The 21,587-nt window shown below is 39.1% G+C and overlaps 1 long non-coding RNA gene across 1 annotated transcript; it reads right to left on the bottom strand.

Annotated features, from left to right (window-relative positions):
- Positions 1 to 280: 280 nt before the first annotated feature.
- Positions 281 to 2,696, bottom strand: LOC101244260 (uncharacterized). The gene is made up of 2 exons (XR_183316.5): positions 2,067 to 2,696; positions 281 to 1,878 (listed from the first exon to the last, which is right to left on the bottom strand). It is a non-coding gene; the product is annotated as an uncharacterized lncRNA (long non-coding RNA).
- Between the last annotated feature and the right edge of the window lie 18,891 nt (positions 2,697 to 21,587).

Raw genomic sequence — 21,587 nt, forward strand, 5'->3', positions numbered from 1 at the left:
CAATTTGATTAGAAGACCTTTTGAAAAAATTTGGGTTTTAATTAATTAAAGGAATCTTTTATTATTATTATTTACTTATAATTATCTAATTTGATTTTATCTATTTTTTTCTTTCTATAATCATTTTGCTAAGGTGAAATAACTAGAGGAAATCATTCTTCAGGTAATATATTCAAGTATTAAATAATATAAGACCAATTAAAAGATGATATATATATATATATATATATATATATATATATATATATATATATACACATTAAATTTTGGACATATAAAGTAAATAAAAATAGCTATCACTGGGAATTAATTAAATTAAAACCGAAATTCAATAACGTAAGTCAATCAATATAGCAAAAATATATAGAGAGAAAGTAGTTAAACTTGGACTTTGGCCCATGTTTTCCTTCATTTTTTTTGCTTTTATCTTTTGGGGCTTGGCCCATTTCTCACAAAATTCCGCAGGGAACTCAAATGGGCTTCGGCCCCATTTCTTTTTAAAAATATGGTGTAGACTTAATGTATACCGCTGTATATGACGCGTATCCAGTATATTTTGAACCTTCTGAAACCGGTATTATATCTAATTTTGTATGCTGTATTTTCTGGTCTGCATTTCCACATTTGCACCTGTTTTTGGTATATTCCAGCTGTATGCCAGTGTATATAGCTGGTATATCAACGTGTTTTAGGCTTTTTGTGGGGCTGGAAAATTGATTCACAGCAATATATTGTTGTCTTCAACCTATCCAGCTATATCCTAAAGTTGCCAAGATGGCTGAATCGACGGGAAAATTTGAACTTTCACAGCTCAATTAAAGGATGCAAGAGGAAACGAGGATTCCCGAGGGACTCGTCAATGCCATAAAAGAAAGGCAAAACATTAGCTAGAGAAAAATGACATGGAACAAAATAAACGAATTAACGAGAGAAAATATATAATGATAAGCTAAGAATTATTCAAACACTTGCAAAACCAAAGCAAAGAGGTTCCTGAATAAGGCACATATGTATGTATGGATAACACAGAAGTTATGGCAAAGTTGACTCCAAACATACAATAACTTCTAAAAATCAAAAGCATGATGGACATTTTCCTTAAGAGCAAAAATAAGAATTCCGAATGAAGATATTTAATTAAGATAACAGTGAGCAATCAACTAGATATTCTTATTGAACATTTATCTCAAATGCAGCTATTTGAAATCCTTTTCTAGATAGCAAAAAAAAAGGGTAAAAATTTTCATTTATGAACCCCTTTATACTCAGACCAAAACTATCACAAGACCAAGCATATATTAATGACATGATTAACGGAGAGCAGACAGAGGAAAAAGCCTGCTTCTCGTAACAGCGGACACAAAAACCGGTACATAAACGTGATAGGAGACCCGAAAATAAAACCATAATTAAACCAAACAAGTACTATCAACTCGAGGATGAAAGACGGGACAAACAGAGACACTACCTAAAGCAATTTCATGCTAAACTAATACCTTGTTGAATAGATAGGTATTAGATCATTTCAAATCAAGAAAGCTTGAGACAAACTTAAGCAAACAGAACAATGATCTGTCGTACAAAGACACATTAGTTAACAACAAACTCTTCCAATTCATGGCAAAACATTAAACTATCTAGGATGAAAGGATGAGTTACGAGAATATATAATAACCAAACATTGAACGAGTATAATGATATCATACTACAAAATGACCTGAAGACGAACGAGTCATATGAATGTGAACTAAACTAATATATGCTCAAGATTATGCGACGAAATAACTTCCCTGGCGCTTGAGGACATTATGGAGCGCATAACAGCCATGAACTTGATGAAACCTCAAAAATGTAGGCTCAAACGAACACCAAGTCATCCTCGAAAACAGAAACAAGTAAGAAAAATATAAAAAACGATAGTAATATATTATCAGACCAACCTTTACCCCCTAATTCGCAGGCAGCAACGAGTCAAAAGAAAATTTCATTCTATCATGTAAGCTACTTCACGCTATCATGAACAACACAGTGAAAACAAGGGATGCTTGAAGAGAGACGGACGTTACCTTTAGAGGGGCAGTGGAACTGGGACGTTAGCAATTTACGGAGTACTTCACCACAGACTCCGAACTTTGGGAGTTTTTTATTCTCTAAAAATTCCTCCCCCGGCCATTAACAGAGAAGAAAATCGGTTTATATAGGTGAAATTAGGTAGAATTTTTTGGGTGGGAAGATGAGGAAAATTCCAAAAAATAGTGGGTCCATTCAAAATTTGAACCATTAAAACTTTCACAATTAAGGGGAGACACCCTTTTTCTGAGCCTTCAAACTATTCTGAAAGGGGAAAGGACGAATGGACGCCCTCGATCAATCTTCCGTCCTAGAGACTCTACGTGGATCAATCTTGAGCTGCCAAGGACGGAGACGCAGGTATGCTACAGCAGTAGCTTTGTCGCGTTGGATCAGACTGGATGAGAGAGAGAAGACGACGAAGAACAGCTGTCCTTGGCTGCCATTCCGTGTAGACGGAAAAGGGAATCGCTTGGAGCCCTTGCTGATGCTTTCGTGCACTGTCCTTCGCGTGAGGTTGATTGGAGCGCGTATAGGAGTTCATTGGCTATTCACGCATCGTTGCCATTTGATTTCACTTTTACGCTGTGTAAGCATCGTTGGATTGTGATGCTGGGCCTCTTCGTAAAGGGAAAGGAAGGATTTGGGCCGGGTTTAAGGGGAATTAGGTGGTGGGCCTAGGGGAATTGGGATTAATAATGGAAAAATAATTTAAATACATAACTATAAGTTTTATATTCTCTAATTTTCTCCTCTTTTTTTAAATATTACATAATTTCCTTTTTTTTTTTAATTTTAGTATAAGTTTATAGATACATAATATTCTCTGTCCTATAATACACAATTACCCATTTTAATGCCTATTTTTTTTTTCATTAAAACACTCAACCTTTTAAATCAGTTTTTGGATTTTGAATTTTCTCCATTAAAACACTCAACCTTTTAAATCAGTTTTTGGATTTTGAATTATTAATTTTAATTAATTTTAATTAAAACAACCAATTTTAAAATTTTGAATTTCAAAATTCAAAATATTTGAAATTTCAAAAATTTAGACAATTTCTCTCCTGTTCAGTTCTTACTCCATCACATTTTCAGTTCTTCTTTCTCCATAATCGTCTTTCTTCTTCTTAACCCAACATATTTTATTGGTTTCTTCTTTTTCTTCTTAATCCATCATCGTCTTTTTCTTCTTAATCCATCATCGTTTTAACCCAGCATCTTTTTCTTCTTAATCCATCATCATGTCTTCTTTTCTTCCCTTTTTTGTTTTTGTTAATTGTTCTATTACATCATAGTAATGGATCCGTTAATTAATAGAAGGATATATGATTTTGACGATGAAAATTTGAAAGAAAATAGAAAAAAGTCTTTGCATGATCCTATGAATCCTCAGAAGGATTCAAACAAAGACTCAGGCGAAACATCAAAATCAAAGGTTGTCAAAATACAACAAAAAAAAGAAAAAAAAAGCAGCAAACATTGTTGTTAGGCCTACATTGTCTCGGGTTAGTATTTTGGTACTTAAAACTGTTGTTGAAATTAGTAAAAATTTTAAGGAATCCAATATGTATCAAAAAATCATGAAAATTATTATCATGTATCATGAAGTTCTGAAAATTTGTTACAATGTATCATTCAATAAGTTTAATAACTGAGTCATCAACTGTGCTTGATGATACATATAGAATCAGTGTGTATAGTGTTTAGTGGATGTACTGATACATGTATTAGATATGTACCACATATTATAATGTTTAGTCAATGCACTGATCCATGTAGTATATATGTATCACATGTTTTTTATGTAGTATGAATTTTCTGAAAACTGATATCATGTATCAGTAATGTATTAGTTGTTTAGTTGATGTACTGATACATGTTTTGAAAATTGTTATAATGTATCATTCACTAAGTTTAATAACTGCGTCATCAACTGTGCTTGATGATACATATAGAATCTCCAACAACGATTCCGTCGATTTTGTAACTTTCATACTGCAATTCATTCACCCAAATTCTGGAATATCTCATCAAAATTGAAGTATTCATCTTGAAAAATCCACAGTAACAACAATAAAATTACTATAGTTCGAAATTTAACAGATTGTTCATAAAAAATGTATTCAAACTAGATGATATAATCTTTAATTTTCAAAATTTGAAATTAATATCCAATTACATGTTGAATTTATGCTGATTAATGATCTGTTACCGTAAAATAAGCTGTTTTAGTAACAACATTAAATTTACCATTTTTTCCCCATTTTTTTCTCAACAGTTTAAACTTAACATATATCATTTACCATGTATCACTAGAGTCTAAAGTATCACGGCACAACAAATTTAAGGGATGTAAATACTAAATAATAATGTAAAAATTTAAGGAATCCATAGTGTAATTCAATAATTACACTCTGTCCCGACAAATTTAGTAATTACAAAAAATCCCTTAAATTTGTTGTGTCGTGATACTTTAGACTCTAGTGATACATGGTAAATGATACATGGTAAGATTAAACTGTTGAGAAAAAAATGGGCAAAAAACGCTACATTTAATGTTGTTACTAAAACAGCTTAATTTACGGTAACAAATCATTAATCATCATAAATTAAAGCACGTAATTGGATATTAATTTCAAATTTTGAAAATCAAAGATTATATCATCTATTTTGAATACATTTTTTATGAACAATCTGTTAAATTTCGAACTACAATAATTTTATTGTTGTTACTGTGGATTTTTCAAGATGAATACTTCAATTTTGATGAGACATTCTGGAATTTGGGTGAACGAATTGCATTATAAAAGTTACAAAATCGACGGAATCGTTGTTGGAGATTCAATTTCGTTTTCTTATCTCAAAGCAGCAATTGTAGCCGAGTTGGATATTGATGTATCAAGGAAAGAAATTGAAATTCGAGACATTATAGAAGGTATTAGTTGTTTAGTTGATGTACTGATACATTGTGGTACATATCTAATACATGTATCATCAAACATGTATCAGTACATCAACTAAACAACTAATACCTTACTGATACATGATATCAGTTTTCAGAAAATTCATACTACATGAAAAAACATGTGATATATATCTACTACATGCATCAGTGCATTGACTAAACATTATAACATGTGGTACATATCTAATACATGTATCAGTACATCGACTAAATACTATACACACTGATTCTATATGTATCATCAAGCACAGTTGATAATGCAGTTATTAAACTTAGTGAATGATACATTATAACAATTTTCAAAACTTCATGATACATGATAATAATTTTCATGATTTTTTGATACATATTGGATTCCTTAAAATTTTTACTAATTTCAACAACAGTTTTAAGTACCAAAATACTAACCCGAGACAATGTAGGCCTAACAACAATGTTTGCTGCTTCTTTTTCTTTTTTTGTTGTATTTTGACAACCTTTGATTTTGATGTTTCGCCTGAGTCTTTGTTTGAATCCTTCTGAAGATTCATAGGATCATGCAAAGACTTTTTTCTATTTTCTTTCCAATTTTCATCGTCGGAATCATATATCCTTTTATTAATTAACGGATCCATTACTATGATGTAATAGAACAATTAACAAAAACAAAAAAGGGAAGAAAAGAAAAACTGATGATGGATTAAGAAGAAAAAGATGCTGGGTTAAAACGATGATGGATTAAGAAGAAAAAGAAGAAACTAATAAAATATGTTGGGTTAAGAAGAAGAAAGACGATTATGGAGAAGGAAGAACTGAAAACGTGATGGAGTAAGAACTGAACGGGAGAAAAATTGTCCAAATTTTTGAAATTTCAAATATTTTGAATTTTGAAATTCAAAATTTCAAAATTGGGTGTTTCAATTAAAATTAATAATTCAAAATCCAAAAACTGATTTAAAAGGTTGAGTGTTTCAATGGAGAAAATTCAAAATCCAAAAATCGATTTAAAAGGTTGAGTGTTTTAATGGAGAAAAAATAGGCATTAAAATGGGTAATTGTGTATTATAGGACAGAGAATGTTATGTATCTATAAACTTATACTAAAATTAAAAAAAAAGAATTATGTAATATTTAAAAAAAGAAGGGAAAATTAGAGAATATAAAACTTATAGTTGTGTATTTAAGTTATTTTTCCATTAATTTAGGTAAATTAGGCAAATGACATACTGTAAATGATAACTTACATTTTATCCCTATAATATCAATATTTACCAAAAATCCCTTATAAGAAAATTCGGATACTTTATAAAACAGAAATGATACTTAAATATAAATGAATATAAATGCCTGAATTTTTTTTATGTAACTGTTATAGCTAAAATCAAGGGTTACTAATTTCCCTTCAATTTATTTATGTTAATCTTGTAACTAATTGACCGTGTTAATTGCTTCATAAATTACTACATTAAATAATCATTTAATTTAATGATTTTCCTTCCCTTTATTTATGTTAATTTTGAAACCAAATAACCGTGAAAACTGCTTCCAAATTACTACATTCAATTTTATTCAATTTAAAATTTTTAAAATAGTCTTTCAAAATCTGGAAAAAAATACTATTCTGCCTCAAAAAAACTCTGAAAGGCCAATTCTGATTTTTCAAATATGAATATTTCGATCTTGTTGCGACATTCAGGAATATGGAAAAGTGATGTTATGTACGAGCGATACAAAAGTGATGGAATAGTGGTTGGTGAAATATTTCGTTCATGAATCTTATTTCAACAATCGCGGCTGAGTTGGGTATTGACGATTCGGAAAAAAATATAGATATTAGATATGTTGTTAAATCCCGTTCCACGGCCCCAAGCATACTACAGAGGTTATGATAACACAGCAGACTTGGATGGGCCACTTGTCTTGCCTCCTCTACCCACAGGCCACACCTTTGTGGTAACTAGTAGCCTGATGCAAATGCTCACTGCCAGAGGTTTTTTTTCAGGGCTACCTTCTGAGGATCCACATGCCCATATAGCTAAGGTAAGGGCAGTGTGTAAAAGGTATGTAGGGAGGCCTGATTTGAATTTAGATGTAATAGGTCTCAGAGTGTTTCCTCTCTCACTGACGGGAGAGGCTGCTATATGGTTCACTGAGCTCCCATACAACTCAATCTTCACTTGGAACCAACTAATGGATGTCTTCTTAGCACGCTACTATCCGGTCTCCAAGAAACTAAACCACAAAAACAGAGTGAACAAATTGTGGTACTACCAGGAGAGTCAGTTAGTAGTTCTTGGGATAGATTCACCTCATTATTGAGAAGTGTTCCAAATCACCGTATAGATGATGAGTCACTGAAGGAATACTTCTATCGGGGACAGGATGATAATAATAAAGCGGTATTGGCCACTATATTAGATGGATCTTATGGGAGATGTCCTTATGCTGAAATTGCCAAAAAATTAGAGAAAATCTCCCGGAATAATAAAGCTTGGAGTACTAGGAAGTCTGATACAGGGAGAAACACCTTCGCAGTGCAGTCCACTCACAACCCAGCCACAGATGAGATTCGTGAAGAAATGGCTCAGATGAGAACTGAGCTTGGTGGTACTAAAACATGTCACTGGGGGTGCAGAAAAGATAAATGCAGTCAACTACTTGGCTAAACCACCACCTCCTAATGATGAATGCTATTATGCGGAGTACACTTATGCAATAAATGAGCAGACGAGGGGTTTCCGACCAAGCGCCCAAGGCTCAAATCATGATAATTGGCGCCAAGGTCAAGGGAACCAAGGTCGGAACTATGGTAACTATAACCGTGAGGGTCATTATGTCCGAGATGGAAACTACAACCGCGACAACAACTTCAACAGGGGTAACTACGGTAACAGAAATGATAGGAATGGGCCCTATGTCCCTCCTCAAAATCGTGAAGTTACTCCTAGGGATGGTGGAGATAGTATGGCGCGAGTTGAGGATATGTTGCACAAAATGATGAGGAGGTTCGATGCTAGTGATGAGCACATTAAAGAGTTAAGGTGTGATTTTGCTAGTATTGGACAAAAAGTTGATACATTAGCAATATCGATTAAACAGATCGAGTTGCAAATGGCCCAATTATCTGCGACAGTGAACACACGGCAACCGGACACTCTTCCTAGCAACACTGTCCAAAATCCAAAAAATAATGCGCATTGTATGGCGATCACTACTCGGGGTGGTAAGCAAACCATTGACCCACCTATGCCGTCTGATGAGGAAAATGTGAGAAAGGATGATGATAAGGTGGTAAAGGGTAGTGTTGAGGAAGAAGAGAGCAATGGAAAAGATGCAGAAGTCCATATGAAGGTAATTCCCATGCCTAGAACACCACCACCCTTCCCTCAGAGATCAGTGAAAAAGACCGAGGATGGTAAATATCGGCATTTTATAACAATGCTAAAGCAGCTCTCAATCAATGTCCCTTTAGTATAAGCTCTAGAACAAATGCCCAGTTATGCCAAGTTTATGAAAGATCTGGTCACAAAGAAAAGATCGGTCACTTTTGAGGATGATGACATACTGCAACATTGTAGTGCTATTGCTACAAGATCCCTCGTACAAAAGAAAGAAGATCCGGGTGCGTTCACTATTCCTTGTACAGTTGGGTCAATACATTTTGCAAAAGCATTATGTGATCTGGGGGCAAGCATAAATCTCATGCCCCTCTCAATATACAAAAAGTTGGGCTTGGGTGACCCAAAACCCACTGTGATGCGGCTACTGATGGTTGATCGGACAGTGAAACGGCCTATAGGGATACTCCATGATGTGCTAGTAAAAGTGGAGTCATTCATCTTTTCGGCTGATTTTGTTATTCTTGATTGTGAATTCGATTTTGAAGTGTCCGTTATTCTTGGAAGACCATTCCTTGCTACAGGTAGAGCCTTAGTTGATATGAAAAGGGGCAGATGAAATTTCGGTTGAACAATGAAGAAGCGACCTTCAACGTGTGTAGGACTATGAGGCAGAGTGGTGCGCTCCACTCAGTATCCGCCATATCCCACAAAGAAAAGATGAAGAAGGAGAATGAACAAAAAAGTGCAAAACAAGAGTTTAGGGTTGGGGATTTGGTGCTTGTAGACAGTTCTGGGTCGCCTTGTCTTCCGGGCAAGCTCAAGTCCAAATGGACTGACCCTTACTTAATTACCCAAGTATTCCCTCATGGAGCAGTTGAGTTAAAATCCAAGGAGGGAGTGTTGTTTAAGATGAATAGAGATCGAATAAAACTCTATGTTGGGCATAAAGCATCGGGGAATGAAGTGATAGAGGCATACAATCTTGATGAAGTCTGAGTAATCAAGTGTCCCCAGTGGTGCCGCGACATTAAATCAAGCGCTTGTTGGGAAGCAACCCAATACTTATAGTCTTTTTAGTAATGGTAGCATTTTTCTACTAATGGGTTTTTAAATTTGCAGGCATATCACCAGGAAATTCTGTAGAAAATTACTCTGCAACATTCACTGACGGATACATCGACGGACCGTTGCGCCTGCGACGGACCGTCGTATGCCTCCGTCGTACCACGTACATCTTTCTATTATTTTCAAACTAGGGCACACACGACGAAACCAACAACGGGTCGTCACAACTACGACGGACCGTCGTCGGGGAATCGTCGTGTGATTAATGAGGCGTACCCGACCCGACCCGATTGGAGTTTATTATAAAATTTCACCATTTAAACTCCCCAACCCCTCATTTCACCCCCATTCCTTCATTATTCCTCCAATTACCCTCTCTTTTCAACTTCCACAATCTCTCCCTCTATCAACCGATCATCCCCCCCCCCAATTCTCCAAAGCCCTAAAAGTGATAATCTACTAGTCAGAGTTGCTGCTGTGAGTGTCTTCCTGGTCACCGAGTACTTTTCCTTTTTGTTTTCCCCAATTCTAAGGTATGTGTCTCTAATTTCTACTCATTTATCTTGCATTTTGGTTTATTAATTAGTATTAGCTTAGTTGTTCGTGATATATTCGTTTCTTTTATATAAGATTCTGTCTAACCTAGGTTAAAAATGTTCGAAATTGCCATGTTTAAAACCCTAGACATAGGTGCTTTCGCATTATTAGTTTCGTAGGTAGTTGGGTTAGACAAATGTAGGTCCAAAACACTACAAGTTCGATTTGGATTCATCGGGGATGAATGGGGTACACCAGTTCTGTCACTGATCTACAAAACGAGACCCGATGACGGACCGTCGTGCCCACAACAGACCGTCGTAGGGTCCGATCCAAAAGCTCTAATACCCCACTGCCCATTTTTTTCCAAGTGTCCCCCAACGGACACATGTGACGGACTGTCGTACCCACGATGGTCCGTCCTGCATGACCGTTATGACGGTCAGAGACCCCTCTCCTAAGGGTCTCTCACTTTTTCTATGTGTCCTTCAACGGACACATGTGACGGATAGTCGTACCCACGATGTTCTGTCCTGCATGACTGTTATGACGGTCAGAGACCCCTGTCCTAAGGGTCTCTCATTTTTTTCTAAGTGTCCTCTGACGGACACCTACGACGGACCGTCGTACCTGTGACGATCCATCCTGCACATACCGTCATACTAGTCAGAGACTCTCCTTCAGGGTTCTCCATATATACATAGTCTAAGTAAGACACGACGGACCCCATGATGGTCCGTCATAGTCACGACGAGTCGTCACCAGGCCCGTCGTGTGTCACTGTTACCATAGAAATGACATATTGTTTTAATTTTTTTTTGTGTGGTTTTGCTTGTCTTGTTTGCCACTTCTCGTACTAATATTGATCCTTTAAAGGTACTATCTACTATGGCACCCAAGCAAGATCGAATCTATGCACGCGGGCGATCGAAGTCTGTTGCCCCGTCTGCCCGCATGGTCATTAACTCTGATGATGAGCGTGACCCCGAGTATGTGCCCCCAGGCATTTCCACCCCTTCCCATGCTGCATGTGCTCCCACAGCCACACCCAAAAAGGTGGCGTTCGGCGTAGTCACTGCCTCCCAGTCTGATGAGGAGCGCACACTGACCGGCACACCCTCTGGGTCAGCCACAAATGAAGAAGGAGCGTTTGTCTCCTTAGGAGTATCCTGGTCAGAGGAAGCCTCCGGCTCTGCTGAGGTTCCCGCACCCGCCACCGCTACAGCGTCGGCATCGTCTGATGAGGCTGACAATTTAGAATCCACATCAGATTCACCAGCTCAGGCCCCCACCCCAGCCACTGACCAGCTCAACCGGTGGTGTGTCGACGGGCAATTTCAAGTCTACTCCGACGCCAAGTTCCTGACTGATAAAGGAGTGATGACTCAAACACTCACCTTGGAGTGGCGGGTCCTTACAGGGAGTCTTCCGACGATGCCTGAGATCCACAATCTCTTCACGAGGCATCGCCTGGACTAGACAGCACGTCCGTTGGGACGTTATAGTGAAGAAATGGTCTGAGAGTTCTATGCATCCTACGTAGCGACTCTCCGATCACAGATAGATAGGCGGGCTGCCCCTGCCAAACAGGTCCCACTCGAGCAGGTCCGAGTACGGGGCGTGCAGGTCGACATTTCCCTGCCTGCCATCTGCCAGTTTCTATACGGCGAGGGTGTTGATGCTACTCGGACCCCTCTCACTGCCGAGTTTGACTATCGCTGGCAGATTGTTAAAGATGTCCAGTTCCTGCGCGAGCCATCGCTGAGAAAGACCACCAAGAGGTGGATGGCCCTGCACCTGTCAGTTGGTGGAGAGGGTGCCGACTGGGTGACTGAGCCAAAGGGGGCCATCAAGAAGGCCAACCTCACTTTCACGGCGAAGCTCTTGTGGCTGATTGTTCGCCACTGCCTTTCCCCAATAGTCGCTGATAATATCGTTACATGGGATCGAGCAGTGTTGATGGCGGCAATGATAGCCGGGTTCGAGGTGGATTTTGCGTGGCTTCTACAGGCAGTCATGCACGAGAGGGCTTTCATGGTCACTACTACTTACCCTTTCCCGTGCATGATCTTTTCTCTCTGCCGGTCCGTAGGTGTGCCTTTATGGCACGTAGATCAGCTCAATACCCCGCAGGGCACTGTTGACGTTGGCCTCATTAGAGATGAGGCTAATGAGTTGGCTCCACATAGAGGGCCCCGTCCATAGCTGCCCTCACTTGCTGATGATCTTGCTGATACGGTAGCCTAGGCCCACACGGCTACACAGGCGACATCCACTGACACTACCCCGGTCGAGTCTATCCCGGGTAGTAGCACTGCCCCAAGCTCCTCTCGCACAGCCCCTCTACCGGCGCTGGTCCCGCTTTCTAGGGTACAGAAATTAGAGGCGCAAATGGCTACACTTCTGCATCATATCCAGCCGTGGATGCAGAAGTCTATTACTGAGCCAGAAGAGCGTCTAGAGCATAAAATTGTCAAGTATACAGAGTGGAAGATCGCTGAGGTTCACCAGCGCTTGGACGCCTTTGAGTTGAGGGTGCTGGCCCGACCAGCCCCTCCAGTGGACGTGTTGACTCTTCAGGATGTGGTCGATAGCCTTCGCGCAGATATTGAAACGATCTTAGAGGCTAGGGTGCCTGAGTCTGAGGCCCCTTCTGTCGAGCCTGCTGAAGACACAGTGTTGGCGGCCCTATTTGTCACTTCAGAGATTCCACCACCTCCCCCTCGAGAGCATGCCAAGAGGCGTAGGGGTCGAGCAGAGGACGAGGCGTGAGCACGGAAGAAGGAGCACCGACAGATGGAGGCTGTGAGGAGAGCCTCACTTGCTGAGGAGGAGGCGCACCAGATGAGAGCATCACAGTTAGCGGTTGGGGCGTCTAGCTCCCGAACTGTGGAGATAGCAGGAGACACTATTGATGGTGCGGTTGTTGCTGAGGACACCACTGAGGGTGTCCAGATTGCAGAGGACGTGGGTTCCAAGGAACCGAACCCACCAGCTTGCTGATCCACGGCGCTTTGCGCCACAGGTTTGCTTCACCTACCACTCTAGTATTTAATTTTTTTTATGCATTGGGGACAATTGCATGTTTTTTTTGTTGGGGGTGGGGTAAATGGAAAGTGAGTGTTAGGGTGAAGTCTGAGTAGCCTAATTCACTATCCTCTTTTGGGGTTTTCTTGCCTGTGTTCTTTTTCCCCAAAAGACTGATTACTTTTTCTGTTGAACCGACATGTCTATATCTTTTGTACATAGTCTAATTCTTGAGCATGATGGCTAAAATGATATCCTGACAAATTGGAAAATGATGCATGACTAGGCATAGTAACTGATAAATGTGTGGCTCTAAGCATGACATAGAGGTACACCATTGCATTACCCTAAGTCTGAAATTCGAACTGGGTGTCTGATAATCTGGGAGAGTGATGAGATGTCAAGTGAGTGTGAGGAAAATTTGAATAGTCCACTATTTGTACTGAGCTAGAACTTGCCAGGTTAGTCCCGCTAAAAAAGTAAGCTATAATAGACAATTAGGAAAGGATCATAGGCCATTATTCAATATAGACCATTTTTAGCCTAAATAAAATAAAACCAAATGAAATCTATCCTTCTTTGATCCAAATGATCTGAGCTTAAATTAGACCTTTGGTTTTCACCCCAACTGATCTTTTCTGGGAATAATGTGTTGGCCTGGTCCCTCCTTGGACATGTGCACCTCAGCTTATGCCAAAAGCATAAGTTGAGGGTGGCTAATGCAGTAAACAACCTTCGTTAAGGCCCTGACCCAACTTTGGTACACGAATGAAGAAAGAAGAGAAAATAGCAAGGTGAAAGAATATGAGAAACTGAGCAAGATAAAATGATAGAAAGTGGAACGTTTAGCCGATATGTCATGGAGGGCAAAAAGTCACTATATTATACCTAAATATACCCTACCTGACCCTGAGCCTATGTTACAAGCTAAGAAAGTCCTATCGTGATCCTAAGGGTTGTATAGCAAACTTAAGGCAGTGAAAATAGGGGCAAGTTTATGGCAATAGGTATGAATGAGTGTGACTTTGTTCTTAGAGTGAGTGTTGAAAAGTAATCCTTATACTCAAACTGAAATCATTGTGTGAAAAATGAGGATTTTGTTTTAAAGTGAGGACACTAGTTGCAATACCGGAATTGTTAGCACCTCGGTGAGAAATTGAAGAAGATAGGTGTTAGTGCATGGTGAGTCTGTGTCATGTTCTGATCCCACATAATTCAAGCCTAATAGAGATAGTATGCATAGATTTGATGAGATTAATCGGGATTGATAGCCAAATGGTTGCAAAGGATAAAACATGGATACTATTGTACAAAGATTTTCTATTAAGTCATAGTGTGTCGAGGACAAACAACGAATTTAAGTTGAGGGTGTTGATATACCGTGGTTTCACGGTATTACTAATACTTTTTCCTTAAGTTTAGTGTGTCCAAAAGCCTTTTTGTGCTAATGTTTATATAAGCTTCTCTTTATTTTGCAGAAATCTGTCCAAAGATGAATGCGGAGATTTTTTAGCAAAGAAATGCAGAAGAGACCACCTACGGAGCTTGTGACGGTCCGTAGGTGGCAGCGTAGTGCAGCTGCTAAAGGAAGATGGGAAAGTCTGACCAAGTGTGGGGTTACGAAGCTTGTGACGGTCCGTCGTGTCTATGATGGTCCGTCCTGCAGGTACATCATGAAGTTCAGAGAAGTAATCCCAGTACCCATATTCCAAGAGTTGAAGTGTTTTGGAACGGAGACCCTCGACGGACCGTTGTGCCTATGACGGTCCGTCATACTTGCCGTCGAGGGTAATGAAGAGAGCAGCAAAAGAAATTGCATAAGTATGGGACGACGGAGTGCATGAAGGTCCGTCGTGACCACGACGATCCGTCGCGAGGTCCGTCGACCCAGCCGCGTTTTGGCAGATTTCCAGCAAATAGAGTCCTTGTTTAATTAGGTTTTTATTTTTTATAAATAGTTCGAAAAACCTCATTTGTGAGGTTAGACTCTTAGATTGTTAGACACCGTATTAGTAAACATTGTATTGTTGGACTTTTTATTATCATTAGAGTTTTTGTGAGATTATTGATTACGTTGAGATTCTTGCAAGTGATTTTTGGTGATTAATCAAGCAAACTTTTGGATTTTACTCTTTCTCATTGAAGTAAGTACATGAATTCTTATTTAATATATTTGAATATTGTGATTATGACTATGAGTAACTAAACTCCATAACTAGGGTTGTGAGAACCATAGACAAATAATGAGATAAAACCTAACTAAAATAACAATTCTAGAATGGTGTCTTGCATGTATTAATAATTCTTTCGCTTAGAAGTCTTTTTAACGGATGGCCAACGTTAGAACTCGTCTTAATGCTACTTGACGGACCAAGGAGGTAGATAATAGGAAAATAATTATCAACATAGATTTAGTGTATACTATATAATAGGCTAGTATTGATTGGTACGAGGTAATAACTTAGTCAAATATCGAATACGATGCTTAATATGAGGTAAAGATAAGGGTTAGAATAACAACACACGTAGCCGGACCAAGGTGCGGGGTGAGATTTTCTAGATGCCGGACCAAGGATTTAGAAATACATAACTTATCACTTTGCATGCAAGATACTAGAAAAGAATTGTTATAGTTAGAATTATCAAGTTATGAACCTGTGAGGAACACGTAAACCCTAGTTACTTTGATTAATTGATTAAAATCCAACATTCAAAGCTGTTAAGTCTCTCTTTCAATTGCGTTAGTTATTTTCATTCATTTATAAATAGAAACCCCCCTTTTATTGTTTTTACTTTCCAAGGAAGTCATTGACCAAACAATAGTAATAACAGGTTGAAGTTAAGTCTAGCCTATTTTCCTCGTGGGAACGATTCCAACCTCACTAGTTGGGTTATTTACTTGACACGACCGCTTTACTTCTTATTTGAGAGTAAGTTTGAGTGTATCATTGACATTACGCACGACTACTTGAAGAGAGACCACCTCTTGGTCGATCATATCTTGAATCTTATGCTTGAGGTTGATGCAGTCTTCAGTATCATGTCCAACACTGTTGGAGTGAGTACGTACACCTTTGATATGGCATGTAGAACTTTGAATTAGTATTCACTGGTTTGGGACCCACGGGCTATCTTCCCTGATTTTAAACCGTCCTCGATAGTCTCACCAATCTTGACTATCTCGTCAAACTTTGCTCCAACGAGCAACATAATTCTATAATAATATTCGTTCTCTTGCACTCGCACAAACACTTCAACGATTTCTTATTTCAGACATGGGCGGTCTCACCCTCGCGACTTATTTTCTCCACCTATAGATAAACTCCCTATAACTCTCGGTTGATTTTTGTTTTATCTTCTCCAAAGAGTATCGATCTGGAACAATTTCTACGTTGTAAGAAAATTGATTGATAAAATCTATGGCCAATGCATTCCAGTCGTTACATTGCCTGGTTTCATGCGAGGTGAACCATTCAAGAACTTCTCTGTACAGGCTTCGGCTGAAGAGTCGCATCAATAGAGCTTCATCACTACCAACTCTAACAAGCTGGTCGCAGTAGGCTCTCAAATGAGCCATAGGGTTCCCCACTCCTCCAAAAGTATCAAATTTCAGGATTTTGAACCCTTATGGAAGGTCCGAATTTGGATGAATACATAATCTTCATAACTAAGCCCGACGATATAAGGGACGCATTGGAGCTCTTTCATGGATTTCTTGATCTCTTCTTTTGTGTCCACCTTTGCCTCTTCCTTTACCCTCCACTCCCTTTCCTGTTCCTCATAGTGGTCCAGCTCAGAACTGTTCACATCGTGCTCGGCAGGGATGGGAATTTGGAAAGTGGTTCTTTTAGGTAAGAGTGGAGCTAAAGAGGGACAATGGGTATTTTAAGTGGTTTGATAATTCTGTGGGTAAGTCTGAGGATTGGTATTCTGATTTAAGTGGTGATGAGGTGCTTGGGGATTGAAAGTATTGTGAATTTGATTTTGCGATGGTGGAGCGGTTTGATGGTGGGTATTTTGAGGATGGGTGGCATTTGGGGGTGGTTGTTTTGAGGAGGAGGTGGATTTTGGTAGGATGCAAAAGCATATTGGGGATTTTGGGTAGTCAGATCTATAATCGACGGATTCTAAGCAGGTGTAGATGGATGGTTATGAGGTGGATCCATATTTGATGTAGGGAAGTAGATTGGAGGTCTCCCATCAGCAGCGCTAGCAGCAAACCGTAGTGGAGGCAGATCCTGTCTCCTTTGCATTTCAACTCTCATTTCTGCTATTTGCTGCATCAATTGCAGAACCAATTCATTCTGGTCCGCTATGGTGGGTTGAGCCACCACAACGTCGGTGAGACTTACTTCTTCGTTACGGTCTCCCATGACTGTCTTTCCTTTGTTTGACCTTTGTCTAAGAAAAGAATCTACGGGACCTTTCGATCTGGTTAAATAGGGATGATTTGCTAGCTTTTGATCGACACAGATCAGTTTCAAAGTACCTGAGAAGGAAAACAACTCAAAGGCAGATTTGTTAATGTAGATTCAGAATACAAAATGCATAATTTCACATAGAGAGCAGATAAACATACAAGTTTCTTTGTTTGAGGATATCTTCAACTTACGAGTAACGACGGAAACATATATTTTTAACAAACAGGAGTTTGCTTGTTTTAGTTTTGACACTGTCTCAGAAAAGCTAAATTACGTTGAGCTAAGGTCTTCATGCAGCTGCTCTTTGACATCCGTTAATCTAGCCTTTGTACGTTCTCGTAACATGAAGGGGGAGAATAAATTTTTTAAAGATAGGGTCCAAGCCCGGGAAGGCTGCCTACGTATCTCACAAGGAGAATTTAGGCCCAATGTAGTTCGAGTACAAAAGGAAATATTTCCATTCATCCGTTTATTACGATTACAAGGAAACTTAAAAACAACAAAACTTTAGATATAAAATGATGACTAAATCTTAGTCAATCTTCCTCTCGTTGCAACATCAATCACGAAGAATAAACTCGACTTGAATCTTTCCCATGTTGATGAGGGATTCGAGGTCATAGCTATTATGTATGGCATCATGGTAAGCACAAGGTCTGAAGATTTCTCCCCCAACGGGATCGAGGCCTCTGTCATCATCATGGAGGGAGGCTAAGACCCCATTTTTGAACAAATCCATGTAGATATGCTCGGGATATAAACCCACAAACAAACTGAGTGCGCTCAATCGGCTCCGACGGATCATAAGCGATAACATATTATAACCCCACATGCGCGAGATATTCCCAATGTCGATCTGGTGGCAGACTCTCATCTTAAGTTGCACGCATTCCTTTATGGTCTGTCCTTGCTGGTTTGGGTGGAAGGCACATACTTTTGAATAGTTTTCTTGCTGAAAAATTGAAAATAATCCTTCCTGAGGTGCCCATCCGAGATGTTCGTACAAAAGGGTGCAAGACATAACCCTCGCCTACACACTATGCGTCGGCTCGTAGGCCGGAAGAGTGATCCACTTTTATCCTCATCTCCCCAGAAATGGAGGTTTTTAGATGATTTCCTCGTCGGCGTCTTCCCTAGTTGCTCTAGGGTAAGTGTCGTCTGGACCACCACTAGCCTCTTGTTCACGGATAGAGTATTTCCCGCGCATTTTATGAAGTTTGGTGATCATGTTATGGTGGAACGCCTTGTTCTTTTCCCTCAATTCGGCGATTCGTTCCCTCATGGTGATGAATTCTGCCATCTCCGCTGTCAGTTCCTCATCAATTATCGCATTTCTAGCCAGCATATTTGCGGTTTCTGAATCTATCTCCGCTTCTCTTGCCTCCCTTTCCTGAATCCTTAGTCGAAGCATATCCAACTTCTTGCTTAAGTCCTCTCTCTCTCTCTCTCTCTCTCTCTGCCTCAATCCTTTTCTTCTTCCTCTTTTTTGACATCAAATCCTCATCCAGTGCCGCAGCCGCAGCTTTGTAGATCAATGTGGAAACTTTGACCCTGAGTCCTTCTTCTCTAACCTCTTGAATTTCTCAAGTGATTTGTTCGATCTTTATTTGTAACTCTTATCCAGTGAGTTCCATCTGGATATTCTTACCATTATCCATAGCAGTGATTGGCTTTTCCTGAGACAGTAGAGCAATATTTTAGGATTTGGGATATAAGAGGCGTCTTTGAGTGAGAAACTGAAAAACAGAATATTCTGGTCGAACATTTTTGTGATGATGACTTGTATGTTTTTGAGCATTTTCTGGTAGGAGTGGGTTTACGATATTCTTATTCATAGAAACATATCATATAAACAGTTAAAACACATATATCACGTCCTAAACATGCTTGTAACCCTTTTATGCAAAGGATAGGCCTAACAAACTGAAGGATGTATATGCTTTTTAAACCTGATTTATTATCCTCAAAATACTTCATTAATAGCATCCAAAATGTCTGATAAACATAAAACAAGAAATAGTTCTAAAAAATAAGTTACAAAACAAAGTACAAATAAAGCAGTCCCACGCAGGGGATGGTAAATAAAATTCAAGCCTTCTCTGATCCTTCTTCAAGTCTGGTCCTCTTGGTGATGTCGACCTCTTCCCACATAGTATATCTATTCGCCCATAGGTGATATCTCATCAATAGAGCTCCTTCTTGATGTCTGAACCCCTCCATTGACTGAATTTGTTGTTCCATGCTATCATCTAACTCTATTATACACTGTCTGGCTTTTCATAGTTCTTGTTTCAATTGATCTATGACTTTGACGTCTTCTGAATGACAAGTTGATTTCTAATTCATTCTTATCAAACTTCACTTGAAGTCGGTGAAGTCAGACTTGATTTTGGCTCCAACATCTGCAATAATGTGAGAAAGGTTTGGACCAGGCTCAATAGTTCTAGCGAGACTCTTTTTCAACCATTCTTTGTACTCCCTAGAATATTTTGGACGAAACCTGTTTGGTACAGGTTCACCCAACACTCTTCGACATCTCCACATCCTACGCATGTCTTCAGCAAATGCAACTCGTCCATTCTCATGGTCAGTTGCAAATTTCCTCATATCTGCGATCTGGGGCAACTCTTGTTTTCCTCCTAGTAGCCTTAGGACTTGACCGGGAGCATATGGTCTAGTCCCTCTTAACCCAACAAATACCAAGTAAGAGACTTTTTCTGTTCGAACCACCATATTCTTAGTTACCACCAAATTGTCTATTGACCACTGTACGTCTTCTTCCCTCATCCCTCGAAACCTCTGATACCAAAAACATTCTCCTCCGTTCTTATTGCAACGATTGTGGTACAACCACCAATCATGACCGTGTAGCTTGTTTGACTGCTTTAGGGGATCTGGTTCTTTTGGATTATAAGTCTTGATCAAATGTCAAATCATCCACCACTGTAGTATCAGATTACACCCTTGAAAGAAGCGTTCTTCGCTTTGACATTTGTCTGAACCCTTATAGATGTCGGCAAAAATCATAGTAGCTAAAGTGTAGTACTTTGTTGATGATTTATGGTCCATTCCGTAGAAGATGGCATGAGTGACCATAAACACGCTAGGATGAATAGTTTATTTTGGCCCTTGAGGGAAAACCATTATTTCGAGTAAACATATTGTAAATGTGAGGGGATGCGTCTCTTTTAATTTTTCTTTTGAAACAAACTCTTCTTTATATTTCTCATAAGCCCCTGCACGGCCGAACCGATAATACAGTTTATTGAAAGGTATATTTGAGTCAGGGAGCTTGTCCATCCACTTGATTTTAACCAATGCTAGTTTTTCTCTAATTTTGGTGAAATCCCATATTATAAGATTTAGGAGATCAGTATCTGGATGTCGTTTCCTTTTGTTGCACATGGAGACGCTTTCGTAACTCGTGAGGACTTCTTCTATTGTAGGCGTCAACTTCACTTCCCCAAATCGAAAAATCATATGCTCGCTATCCCAGAATTTCACCATTGTTCGAATTAGGCCATACCGGGCATTCATCTCGAGCAGTGACGGGAGGTAACCTATGTGTTTCTGAATAATCATTTTGTCTTCGTTATTCATGAACTTCCACCATACTTTGAGGAAGGGATTGAGGATGGTAACCACTCTTGTTTTCAAAGGCTCGTGTGTCGGATTCATCCTGGAAAAATACCAGATAAATATTAGTTAACCGCCACCCCCGTAGACAACAAATCGTTTTAAAAACACATACGTCCTTCAATTATCACATAAGCATGGTTGTCTATTTTTTGCAATTTTGGGCCAATTAGACAAAAGGTAGACTTTTATGGGCGCCACACGCCTTGGGTGTTGTGTCGTCCTAGTTCAAATGCTCCTAAATTTGAGATTTTGGCTCAGTTCTACGCTAGTTGACTATGAATGGCTTTTGAAAAGACTGAAAACACAAACGGACAATTTGGGTTGGAACTCGAGATAACCATTGGACGCATAATAAACCAATAAATTGCCGCTAACTCCGAAAGAAGGTGAGTATAAATAAGTCCGACTGTGGTTCCGCAACCGTCCTTGAATATACTATATAATATATATCAGAAATATGTCATGATATAAAATGCCAGTTTATAATTTAAGCAATTTAATCACATATAAACAATTCAATAATAACACTTATTACAAATA

This window comes from Solanum lycopersicum, chromosome 12 (assembly GCF_036512215.1).
Source record: "Solanum lycopersicum chromosome 12, SLM_r2.1".
Classification (NCBI taxonomy): domain Eukaryota; kingdom Viridiplantae; phylum Streptophyta; class Magnoliopsida; order Solanales; family Solanaceae; genus Solanum; species Solanum lycopersicum.